Here is a 12177-nt window from a genome sequence, read left to right as displayed (position 1 = left end):
CATTGTTCAGCAGCGTCAACAGCAATACATTTGGAGGTTAAAAAAAACATGTAGATTTGCTGTTGTTTAGTGTTACAAATCAGGTGAGAGGTGAAGTCCAAGTGATTTGTGATAACTCCAAATCCACGTCACTGATGTGCAGATTTAAAAAAAAGTAAGGGATCAAGAAATAGTGGAGAGCTCTGAAATGAAGGAACATTAATGTTTAGGGCAGGAATTATGAGTAAAAAAAAAAAAAACTATACAAAACTGAAAGATTGGTCAGTGATTGTAAGTCTGAGTGGAGCATGGCATCAGACCTCTAAAAAATTGGGATGTTCCTGTCTGACGTCAAAATAAATCCCAAAATTGGAAACGGGAGCTTAAAGCACTCACTTTAATATTTCTGGTTCTTGATGATTAGCAACTCGATGACACTTTGTGAGACACATCCTTAACTGTAATAAAATATACTGCTCAAAAAAATAAAGGGAACACTTTAAGTGTCAAACACCTGTTTAAGTGTTCCCTTTATTTTTTTGAGCAGTGTATATTTAGCTTTTTTGTGATATTTTGTGTCGCAAGATGTTGCACCTCTATTTAATACTAAAGTCCTTGCAAAAATATGGACAAACCACTATGCATAACAATGTATTAAAGGATAATGATGTCAAAGCTGCTATGAAATCATTTCTAGACTCCTGGCTGTTTGTGTGGCTGCACTGTTGCCTTGCTGCAGAAAGATCCTGAGTTCAGGTCCCAGCTGGCTCCTTCTTGCGTGTGGTCTGCGTGTTCTCTCTGCACATCTGTGGGTTCTCTCCAAATACTCTGGTTACCAAATGCTCAAAGACCTGCAGGCTAGGTTAAGTGGGCTCTTTAAATTGCACTGAAGGACCCTTCGGAGTGCAGGACCACCTCTTGCCTGTTGACTGCTAGAGATGAGCATAGAAAAGAAATGAGTGATTTCCTGTTAAATTGGCAAATGTTAAAGATGTTTCTTAGTAGAAATTGTGTGAGGAATAAGCTCTGAAGTAGTTTAATCACAGTCTAGTGTCCAATCTAACTTTTACCCAGAAGGCCTTCTGGGTGAAGGCTTTCTAAGTGGCGCCAAGCTCCATGCTTCATATTTAGGACTTACTTTCAGTACTTGGGCACAAACTAAAACAGGATTTCATAAATCTCCAAGTTTGTTGTTGAAGAAATTTATTTCCACTGATGCAGTTTTAACTGCTGATGTTGTTTGAATAATGGAGAAGTGAAGTTTAAATTTAGCAATGATTTGGAATATGGAATCAGATAACTTCAGCATCAGGTGTACAGCTAAGTTTTTTGTTTTTTGTTTACTTTGCTTTTACTATGCAGCACATAAATGGAGGCACTACGTTTTGACTGACTAAATATGGAAATATAAAATCTGTTTTGAGATTTTTTGTCTTTCTTGGGCACTTTTGCCACCCACTGACACAGTGGGATCTTGGATGAAGAGTCATATCACCCATATCAAAACGTGCCTTCATATCCAACATAATGTGCACATGAAGGGAGGCACAGGCAGGAAGTAAAGAGGTCTGGTCATGTGACCTTTCACACTAGATACATGAAATTGATATTGCTTAGAGTAGACACATTACTATTTTATTTTAAAACTTCAATTTGCTGCCAAAAGTCAAAACAATTGTTCTAGACTCCAGAACAAGTTTTGCTCGACATATTTAGTATGGATTCAAATATTAAGAAAGAAACCACACGACATACACAGCCGTTGACCACTGCGCGCACTAAATTCCCCACAGCACCGATTGGCCACGCAATGTGAAGTGATCCCCTGCAGCAAGTGATGGCTAAGCGGGGCATGTCATCACGACTTTTAACAAGTGTGTCTTCACCTCCACGGCAGAGGCTCCGCCGAACCACTGAGACCGACTCATCGAACCCCTAGGGTTCGATGGAACCCAGGTTAAGAACCACTGTTCTAGAGCTTCCAGAAGTTAGGAAAAATGTCTGGCAACAATTGTTGCCGGTGGGATTAAATGGGTTAAGTCACAGAAACAGTAGGAGAAATTATGTTTTATAATATTTATGCTATATTCATTGTTTTCAGTTTTCATCAATATTTTATTACTTACACTTTATTTTAAATCTCTTTAAATTTTAAATTCTCTCTGCTTCGTCTTACTTTGATTGCTTTTGCAATCGTCTTTCTACGTTATTATTGTTAGTATTTCAGTTATTTTGCACACCTCCTGGGTAATAACATGCCTTTCTGAGAAAATTTTACAACTTCCAAAATGTTGCCTCTCAGCTGTACACCTCCTGTAATTTATCCGCAATCATAATAACAGGGAAATTGCCTCTGACTTTTTTCATTCCTAGTACGAGTGTAACTGCTGCCTTTGCAGAGATACATTTTTCAAAATATGCGCTGAAAGCATCTGGAGGTATTGAAAAACCTGGACAGGCAGCAGATATGGTGCTTCAGCTCTCTTAATGGCATCTAAGAGCGTCAAGCCAGACCCGGATTTCATAAATTACAAGTGCAGGAATTCTTGCTTGGACAATGAGGTCATGACTTAAGCGGTTGTTCTTGAAAAACTGCATCATCAGGAAAGCTTGCGCGATTGGGAACAAGATTTCCATCCTTTCCTTGGCCTACTGATAAGGCTCTATGGGAAAATCCAAGCTAATCACTGACTGCCCTAACATGCATCCCAAAAAGCCACCAGTTTATCACACAAGGGGGGACCAGTCTTCCCCACGTGTTGGATTTTCAGGAACAGTTTGTATGAGAGGAAACCCAGCAGCGTCATAAGTCTACTGATAGGCGTTTATTTTCAGACAGCTTACACAAACTCACAACCAGTCCATCAGCACAGCCACATCACTGCTGACTCTGGTCTTCATCTGAACCCTTCCAGCACCAAATATTAGCAACCTGACAGCAAAAATGACAATACATCAGATACGAGAGCCTGTGAAACTGTGATTATTATTAGGTTCTGTGTTTGATAGCATTTCAGACACACGCAGAGTCCAATAAACCTGAGTCAATAAGCTTGTATGAGTATGAGCATGTGTGTGTGTGCATGTGTGTGGGCTTGAGTGCCAAAAAAGTGTGTCGCTCTTTTCATTAAAAGGGCACAGTTGTTTGGAGGCGAGATATTCTGCACTGATTGCTCACCGCTTAAAGAGGAGAGCAGACGCATTACCCACAGCTTTCTGCAAGCTCCACCATTTACTCCCCTTCTTCTCCTTCCCACCTCCTCCTCCTCCTCCTCTGTACCTTTCACCCCCTGCAGCTTCCCGCTCTCTGGATTTGATTAGTCCTCTCAGGCAGATGGAGTGCTGTTCGCCAAGCAGAAATCCATCTGCATGTGCAGCAGTCGGCCTCAGACTCTATAGCTTCCCAGCCCCTCGTACAGTCTGAGCCATTAGGATACAAAGGGAGCAGTGTAGGCCAACAATTAGGGCATGTCTGATAGAGCGAGGCCTGGCCAGTGGTCTATTAGGAAGAGCCAGAGAGCTTAACAATGCACTTACTCATCAGTTCTCTGACATTTTTCATAAATGCAGTCACTAAACGGTAATTGTTTGGTGAAAGAGAAAAATCTGCCTATGTTTCATTTTTCCTCCTCAGGAAATGAGGGAAACACGTACTGAGATGAAACATTTTTCAAATTTTATGTGAGTAAAATTCACTTCTTAATTGAAAATGTGTTGCAAAATGTGTAAAACTAACATTAAGAGCTTGGAAGCACAGCCGTACTAGAACTTGTACTGGGTTCATGCTTATTTGCACCGAAATAAACTGATCTTTTATTGCAACAGTGTAATTTCACACTACATAAATCTAGGTACATTCATTGAGTAGGTAAAAATAAATTCATATTCTATGTTTCTTTTCTCAAACTCTCAAATGCCAAGTTGTCACACATGCACCTCATACTTTTTAAAGCCCTATTTTGCTAACAGGATAGCGCTCAGGCCATTAAATTTCTGCTAAGAAATTTAGGGCATAGTAAATTCAACCACAGACTTGGGGGCTTCCATTTATTAAACTTTTAAGAAATTTGACCCGGAAAATGAGCTACATTGTAAGTTGTTCTTTCAATAAAACAAACGTCCAACACTGTGGTTTTTGTTTCTAAATCTACATGACTTTTCATATTGCTTATTCTTAAAACATCACACTACTTTATTTCTTTAAAATATTGTGCTTAATTATTGGCTCTGAAAGGGTTTGTATATCACAGGAATATGAAAAAGTGTCAAATTGTTGCCTCTGGACTTCCTTTTTGTAGAATATCAACCCCAAACATCAGCGCCCTAATCTTTGTAAGCTCGTTTTAAATGGCCTCATATTCGGCACAATCAAATGAGAAAGCTCCAGGCATGGATTTAAATGGTCCAGTGTTCAGCTGAGGTACATATTCTGTCACCATGGAACACAGATAGAAAGAAAACCCCTTTTCTATATTTTCTGTTCTCCATCAATGCTGCCTTTAATTTGCCTTGAAAATTACACTTCTGTGAATGATACACCTCAGCTGAGCTTGATACACTAGCAAGCTAGAAACCTACTGGGATTTCCTAATTATTGTGACACTAAGTACTAGTAACAATTATTTACACCTTGGTCTGAAAATTTATGTGCTTAAACACAAAGTTACATGTTCTCAAAATGACTTTGCACATTACTATGTGGTTTAATGAGACAAAAAAGCTGCCAGAATGTAAAAAAACACTTTTGATACGTTTTGTATGTCGAGCACTGGTGTGAGATCTCTGACTGTACAACCATGAATTAGTGTTCTGGTTCATTTTTTTAACTTAGACCTTGAAAGGTCCAACTTCTGCTCTGGAAATGACATCCTATCTGATTTGAGCATGTTCTGGTTGCAAGTCAGGATTTGCTTAATGTTGTGCTCCTAATGTTAAATGTTGCCTTTTTCTCTTTAATTTGTTCACTCAAACAATAAAGGAATGTGTTCCTAAATTGAAGTTGTACAGTATGTCTACGACTGGTTTAATGAGATGCAAACTGTCAAAAGTGTTAATAAATAGTTTATGCCTTTGACTCACTATGTTTTTATCCACAGCAGCTACATTATATGCTGCAGGCTACATGGAAATCTCTTACTTTAGTGAGTGTTTTTTGTTATATTCGTGACAAAGAACTTAGGAAAATACCACTTTCTGATTCCAAAGAGTTTGCACCATTAGGAAGCAACAGGCAGTTTTGAGAATTTCTAGAAAAGGGTCTTTGTTAGTATTTTGTTATTCTAGGTACAAGGCCTAAGAACGTTTTTTCTGCATTTTCATTTATTTCCCCATTTATCTCCAAGTCCTGATCATTTTAATTCAATACTTGATTTAATTGAATCATTGAGGTATAAAATTCCTCCAAATTAAAGAGATAAACTTTCATACCTAAAGAAATGCCAATCAGTCAAGACCAGAAACTTTTGACAATTTACTATAAAAAAAATGAGAAATGGTTTAAAATGTTTGCACTGTTTTCAATATTGTGTAATCTATCTTTTTGTAATAAATATTTCATACATTGTGCAAGTTTAAATTAAATCTAGGTTTCATCATCAAAATCTTACTGCTTAAAATGTCCATTTAATTGTGTCATATTGTGTAGTATGTTTTGTATATTTTTAAATATCATTATAAGATTCCCCATTGGCATTCACATTATACTGTATTTCAGAATCTGTATAGAAAAATATTTCACCCTCACAGATACGATTCGATTTTTACCATATTTATTGAAGAAAAATATGACACTCTGTTAAATCATTATGCTAGCCATTAGTTTAAGATGTGTAATTAATTTCTCTAGGGTAAAAACTGATGTGTCTGGAAGACTTCAACCACAAAACATCATTTTAAATAGGGATTCTGCAACAGTTTTATATTCATGTCAAACATGCTGACCCGCCAGTACATCTGTATTTTCTCCCAATTCAACATTTCCATGGAGAGAAGGAACATGGAACAAAATGTTTTTAGAAAGGGGTATAATTAAATGTAGCCAGCGTCTATTTATGTTTTCTTTCATGAAAAGAGCTGAAATACGTCTGGTGCGTTTAGATTGCCCTGTTTCATTGTGTTTCCTGTCACACACCCACATCTCCTGAGCTCCCCGTCTGTTACTTCGCTGCTGTCTCACCTGTTCTCAGTTCTCGAGTTATCCCCTGTGAATTTACACCCAGAGAACAACGGTTCTCTGCCAGATCCTCTTAGAAAAAGCATGTGTTGTTTCAGTGACTTTTGGCTACGGCTGGATTTTTCTATTTGCCTCCCAGAGAGCCTCTGTAGAGTTTGCCTTGGTTAAGACAGATCATATTTTACATTCACCTTTCTAACTTGCTCTTTAAGCGACCGCTAGCTAATGGAAGCTGCTGTTTTACACCGATACACTGAGGCCTTAAGAGCAAATACCACAGAGTGAGTTTCCCTCACCAGCTTCACTCAGCATCAGACCACCTTTAATGCTCGCTATCATCTTTATTGTTAAGGCAGGCTTTCATGCTTAACCTCAGTGTGTACGCCAATAAGAAAGACGCTGCTTAAAAGTTATTTGACTTTGCTGACAGCGAAGAGATGGAGTTAATGTGTTTGGTTTGGTTTTGGGAGCAGGGCCACGCCTCAGTCACACCTCTAATTGTCCAGCAGTCAGTTTATAATTTGTCATAATCTCCAGACCCCACCCTCAGCTGTTCATACCTTCTTACCTATCGATTTCTTCTTGTCCCTACCTCCTCTACATTCCTGACCATTTCGTTCCTCCTATTGTATCCTTTATTCCTCATTCATACCTCCTTCAACCCTCTTTCTTCTCTGTCATATCTTCTACTTTCATCCCTCATCTCATCACTCCTCCCTTATTTCCTAATCTTTTTTAGTGTTCCCCCTCCTTCAGCCCTCATCTTTACCTCCTCCAACCTGTCATCATACTTCCTTCATCCCTTATCTACTCTCTCACTCCTAGCTCCTCCACCCCCTCTTGTCCTTCTCCTCTGTCATATACCTTCAACTTTCATCCCTTATCTTCTTTATCACTCATCCTTCATCAATGATCTTTGTTGATGTAAAACCTGAGCATCCATTGGATGTAAGTTGTAAATAGATCACATAATAAAACCATGCAGTGAAAGGAAAAGGAAAAAAAACAAGAGTAAAAGAAAGAAAGGAAGGAAAATATCAGAAGATGAAATGCAAGTAGTGATTATGATTTATTTTTACTTGTTTTTAATCAAATATACGGCTCTGGAAAAAATTAAGAGACCACTTAAAATGACAATTTTCTCTGATTTTACTTATTATAGGTAAATGTTTGAATAAAATGAACATTGCTCTTTTATTCTATGAACTACTGACAACATGTCTCTGAAATTACAAGCAAAAATGTAGTATTTATTTACAGAAAATGAGAAATGGTCAAAATAATATACCGTAAAAGATGCAGTGTTTTCAGACCTCAAATAATACAAAGAAAAGAAGTTCATATTCATTTAGAAACAACAATACTAAATGAACCCAGGAAGAGTTCAGAAATCAATATTTGGTGGAAAAACCAGGAGGTTTTCAATGGGGTTCAGTGCAGTGGAGTCTCTTAATTTTTTCCTGAGCTGTATTTTTCAAAAGACAAAAAAAATATGTTTTCACAACAAAACCACACAAAAACAGAACATGCCTCTCCCAACCCAGAGGAGGCATCCATATCTATATATATTTTATATATAGATATGTAATAATGTACTGTATGTATGTTTATATATGTAATAAAGTAGGACAGGCTGAAAATATTCACACCATGATTCTGTGGCAGAGATGAAACCAAAGATTTTCACACAGAATAGAAAGACATTAGCCTTTCTGGTTTTCACTGTCTCCCATCAAATCAGATAATTTTTTTTCTGATTTAAATCAGACCAAGATCAGTCTTGTTTGATGGATGCTAGAATAGTGAGTAAGATCATTTTTCAGACCGTGTCTTTAATTTTCCCAGATCATTGACCTCATGACTGGTGATCATGGGTTTTGCTAAAACTGGCTGATCACCTCGCTATTCGCTCCTTAGTGCTTATTCTTTCTATCCGGTGTCAGTGTTTATGTCCTTGTGGGGTGTCATGGACTTTCATACGTATTGTTTCAGGTAGTTTTTACAAAACTTAGTTTTTTTCTAAATTCCTTCCCTTCCCAGGTGTGTTTTTATTATAATGTAATGGTTGCTATATTGAATAGAAATAGAAAAATAACTTCATTCACTGCTTTTGCTGTTGAAGGTTGCACTTTTCTCAAAAGACCTTCCTGTATTTTATCACACTTCTTCTCTTGAGCCTTTTTGACTCATTCCTTTTTTCTTTTTAAAACAACTTTTATCCTGCTTGGCGCTCTTTCTCTATTTCCTCCCCCACCAACCTGCTCCTACCTGCCGCTGGTTCATAAAGAAGTCTGATGTGATTTATACAGTGTCATTTCTTATAGCTCCGATGTGGCTTTAAACTCAGAGGGAGATCAGAAAGACAGATAGAGCAGCCGGAACAAGAGCTGGTTTGTGTACTACAGAGTAGTAGGCATAGCAACTGCCAGCCCTCTTTATTATTCCTGTTTTCGATTTTATTATTCACTTTATTCTTCACTTATTTCTCCCATTCATATTTCTCACAGCGCATATGCTGCAGGGCAGCGCTGTTCGCCAACCTTTTCATCCAGAATGCCGATCATTTCTCCTCACCGTCACCCCCCCTCCTGCTCCAGACTCTCCATCCTCTGCTGCTGACCACTAGCCTTGACAATATTAAGACTTGTGAAAAGTATACAGTGCGCCCTGACACCATTTTTATTTTCTGTCAGGTCTAATCTCCCCCTGGGCTTCTGGCACACCTTTTTCCATTTACTGCGCTTCATTGTGTTGTCAAACTCTGTCTCGGTTGCTTTTGCTCACCTGAGCAACCCTGCTGCCAGATCACTGAATTATACCAGAGATGTTTTTCTTTTACATGATGATGTTTTTGTCTTAACACATGACCTGATGATTGGAGGAATATGTCAGCAATATGCATGATCTGAACACCTTCCACATTCATATTCATCTCTATATTTTTTCTTCCTTAGGGTGTAAGAACTCATGTTTTCACAATCTATTATTTTTGCTTTTTGTATGGCTAAGATGACTAAATAGTTGATGTTTCTATGTCCTTATTTGGAAAATATAGCAGAAATGCCCTCTTTAGATGATATAAATGTATGAAGAAATGGAAAAAGCAGCACATCCACCAACATCGGTGGACGGAGGTGGGAGTGAAAGACATGGTGACTGAATTCAACAGAAACTTCACACATAGCAAAATGAAATGAACTGAAAAATATAAAACACTGTTTGTTGTGTCTTTTTGAGGGGGCAAGTTAATTTTCTAAACTAGCATACTTTTATTGGATGCCTCCCACATATGATCTTCTCCACACAAGTTCACTGTTCTTTACTGACTTTATGCTGTTTTAGCTGCTTTTGCCACTTGTTGGCATCTCGCTCATATTGTTGATAACTAGGAGAAAAATATATGTACAAATATTGATCAAATTCCTTCACATTGGGTTATGCTGTCAATATACAAAAACAATCTTCTTTTGGTGCAGTTGTTACTCTAAAGCCAATAACATATATTACTGTGTTATTGATTGTGTCTACAGCACAAGTAGCTGGTTGAGGAAGTTAGAAAAGTAGCAGTTTATAAGTCATTACAAAAACATTTTTTGATTTAACCTGAACAGGACATAAATGTTCATATGAATCACCATCAGGGTGCATGATTACTGCAGCAGCTTCCCATTGACCTGCTGGTGTTGCTAAGAAGGTTGTCTCGATAATGTCAATTAATAACTACTATTAAAAGAGAAATTACATCCCATCAGTGTTATTTCGTTTATCAGATCCGCTGAAATCTAAGATTTCAAATCATAGATTTAATGAGTGTAGAAACAATAGTTGATGCGTAAAAATACTTAATGGAAAAAAGCTAAAAATAAGTGTATTGTATGTTTTTTTTGTCTGCGCAAAATACCTAGATATAGACTATTAGACATCTATAATAATCTTTTCAACCACAGTTGGTTCATCAATCCACTGAATGATTCCCCTTCAAATATTTGCAAGCTGATGTAATCTCAGGAAAATTTTATTGGAAAAAAACATTTGTTTTGTCATTTTTTCACCCACATTCAATTGAGGTTGCCTACACCATATATACAGTGTATCCATTCATTGCTTATGAAAAAACAAGAAAAAAGTAGATATGAATCACCTTACATAACACAAGCCTTACATTGTCTGCACTAATCAGGCTAAATAAACAAGTAGCTTTGATCTGATGGCTTGCACTTGTGATCTCTGACCTTTCCTTGGGCCTTGATTCCAACAATTTCCAGCTTGTTGAACCAGCCTCTCTCCATCGCTGACCCATCACGAGTGTGCCCTGGGCAGATGCATCAGATTACCACGCTTATTTGAAGTCATGAGGAACAAATAAATGAAATTATCCAACTTCAGATTCAGAGAAAAAGAAAACACCACGAAAAAACACCGGGACTGGATTCAACATTGGTATTGCTTCTAAAACCACAGCGTTGCAATTTGGTGGGATTCCTGTCTTCAACGTCACATGATATTATCTTTATTGATGTGTGTCAAGTTGCATAATAAGGGTGCAGCACAGTAGGTTGACCTGTTATATAGAAACGGTCTAATCTGCTCCCCCTCCACCTTTATCTGATTAAGGTGCATAAGGCATGTAGAAAAAAGCATAATGTGAAATGAAACAGATTAGGTTGGATAATGCAGTGTAATTATGTAGGATTATATTAAATCAGTAATGTTATAAGATAGATTGTGCCTTTAGGTCATATTAATAATAATAATACAAATGGGAGATTAATGAGGGGAATTAAATGCATTCATCCATTTTCTATAACTGCCTAATCCTGTTAAGGGTGGCGCCGGGAGTTGTGCCTATCTCCAACAGCCAGTGGGAGACCCTGGTCAACATGTGCACAGAGATAATCACAACTTATATCAAGGTAGACTCACCAATCATCTTAATATTATTGCTTTTGGATTATGAAGAGCAACTGGAATGACAGAGAAGATGAGAGCTCCATATTACAGACACCAACAGGAAACTGACGCCGGGAACTTCTTGTATTGAAGAAACTACCCTAGAAAATAATACACTGTTCCTCAAGGCAGAGACCACGTTTGTATGCGACCTTAAGTAGAATCTACTTTTAGTTCTCACTTCCAGTTAAATCCACTCCAATGGGGGTAAAACCTTAAAGTTTGGGAGTTGCAAATGTGAAGCTGGTACTTTTTTTTTTTTTTTTTTCCATTTTTTTCTCCGAAGAGTTTTTGCGGCACTAGTGGCTTGTATTTTAGTATGTATAGTATGCCTTTTTGTACAGTAGGCAGACAGGAAGAAGGGTGAGGAGAGGGGGGAAGACATGCGGCAAAGGTCGTCGGGACCGGGAGTCGAACCCGCGACGTCCGCGTCGAGGACTAAGGCCTCCAAACGTGGGGCGTACTAACCCCCTGCGCCACCATAGCATGCCCCAAGCTGGTACTTTTTGATTACTCAAAAGCTAACAGTGATTTAATCAAGACTGAATGTTTTTTCTTCCAATTGTCTCTTGAATAAATAGCACTAAATAATTTTCAAAGATAATCATATTTTCATGACTTACTTATTAAGTCTGGCAGTCATGTCTGGAGTAATTAAAACTTAGCAGAGTTGGAAAGGATAGACCAATTTAATTAGTTTTTCTTAAAAGCGTCTGAGTTTCAAGTTTAATTTCAAGTTTATTTTTAACAATGGGACAATGCATACTAAAGACTATAGCCAAGTGATAAATTTCTATTTCTCGTCCCTTTGGCAGGTTGATGTTAAAACACAGATAATAAAAAACAATGGAAATCAAAGATATAACACTAACACATGTATAAGCAACCATAAATACATACATTTATGACTTTCCAAGAGCCAGTTTTTTTATTCTTCTGTTTTCTCTGTTGTATGTCTTTCTTCCACCTGTCCACCCATTAGCTGTCCATCAGTTATTGGGAAGTCAGTTCCAGGAGGGATATCCCAACATCTGTTTTCCTGTCTCTTTTTAGGGGATCCAAAATTAATCCTATGC

The sequence above is a fragment of the Xiphophorus couchianus genome, chromosome 3 (assembly GCF_001444195.1).
Source record: "Xiphophorus couchianus chromosome 3, X_couchianus-1.0, whole genome shotgun sequence".
Taxonomy (NCBI): Eukaryota; Metazoa; Chordata; class Actinopteri; order Cyprinodontiformes; family Poeciliidae; genus Xiphophorus; species Xiphophorus couchianus.
The sequence above is the reverse complement of the archived record's forward strand: the minus strand, read 5'-3'. Positions refer to the sequence as shown.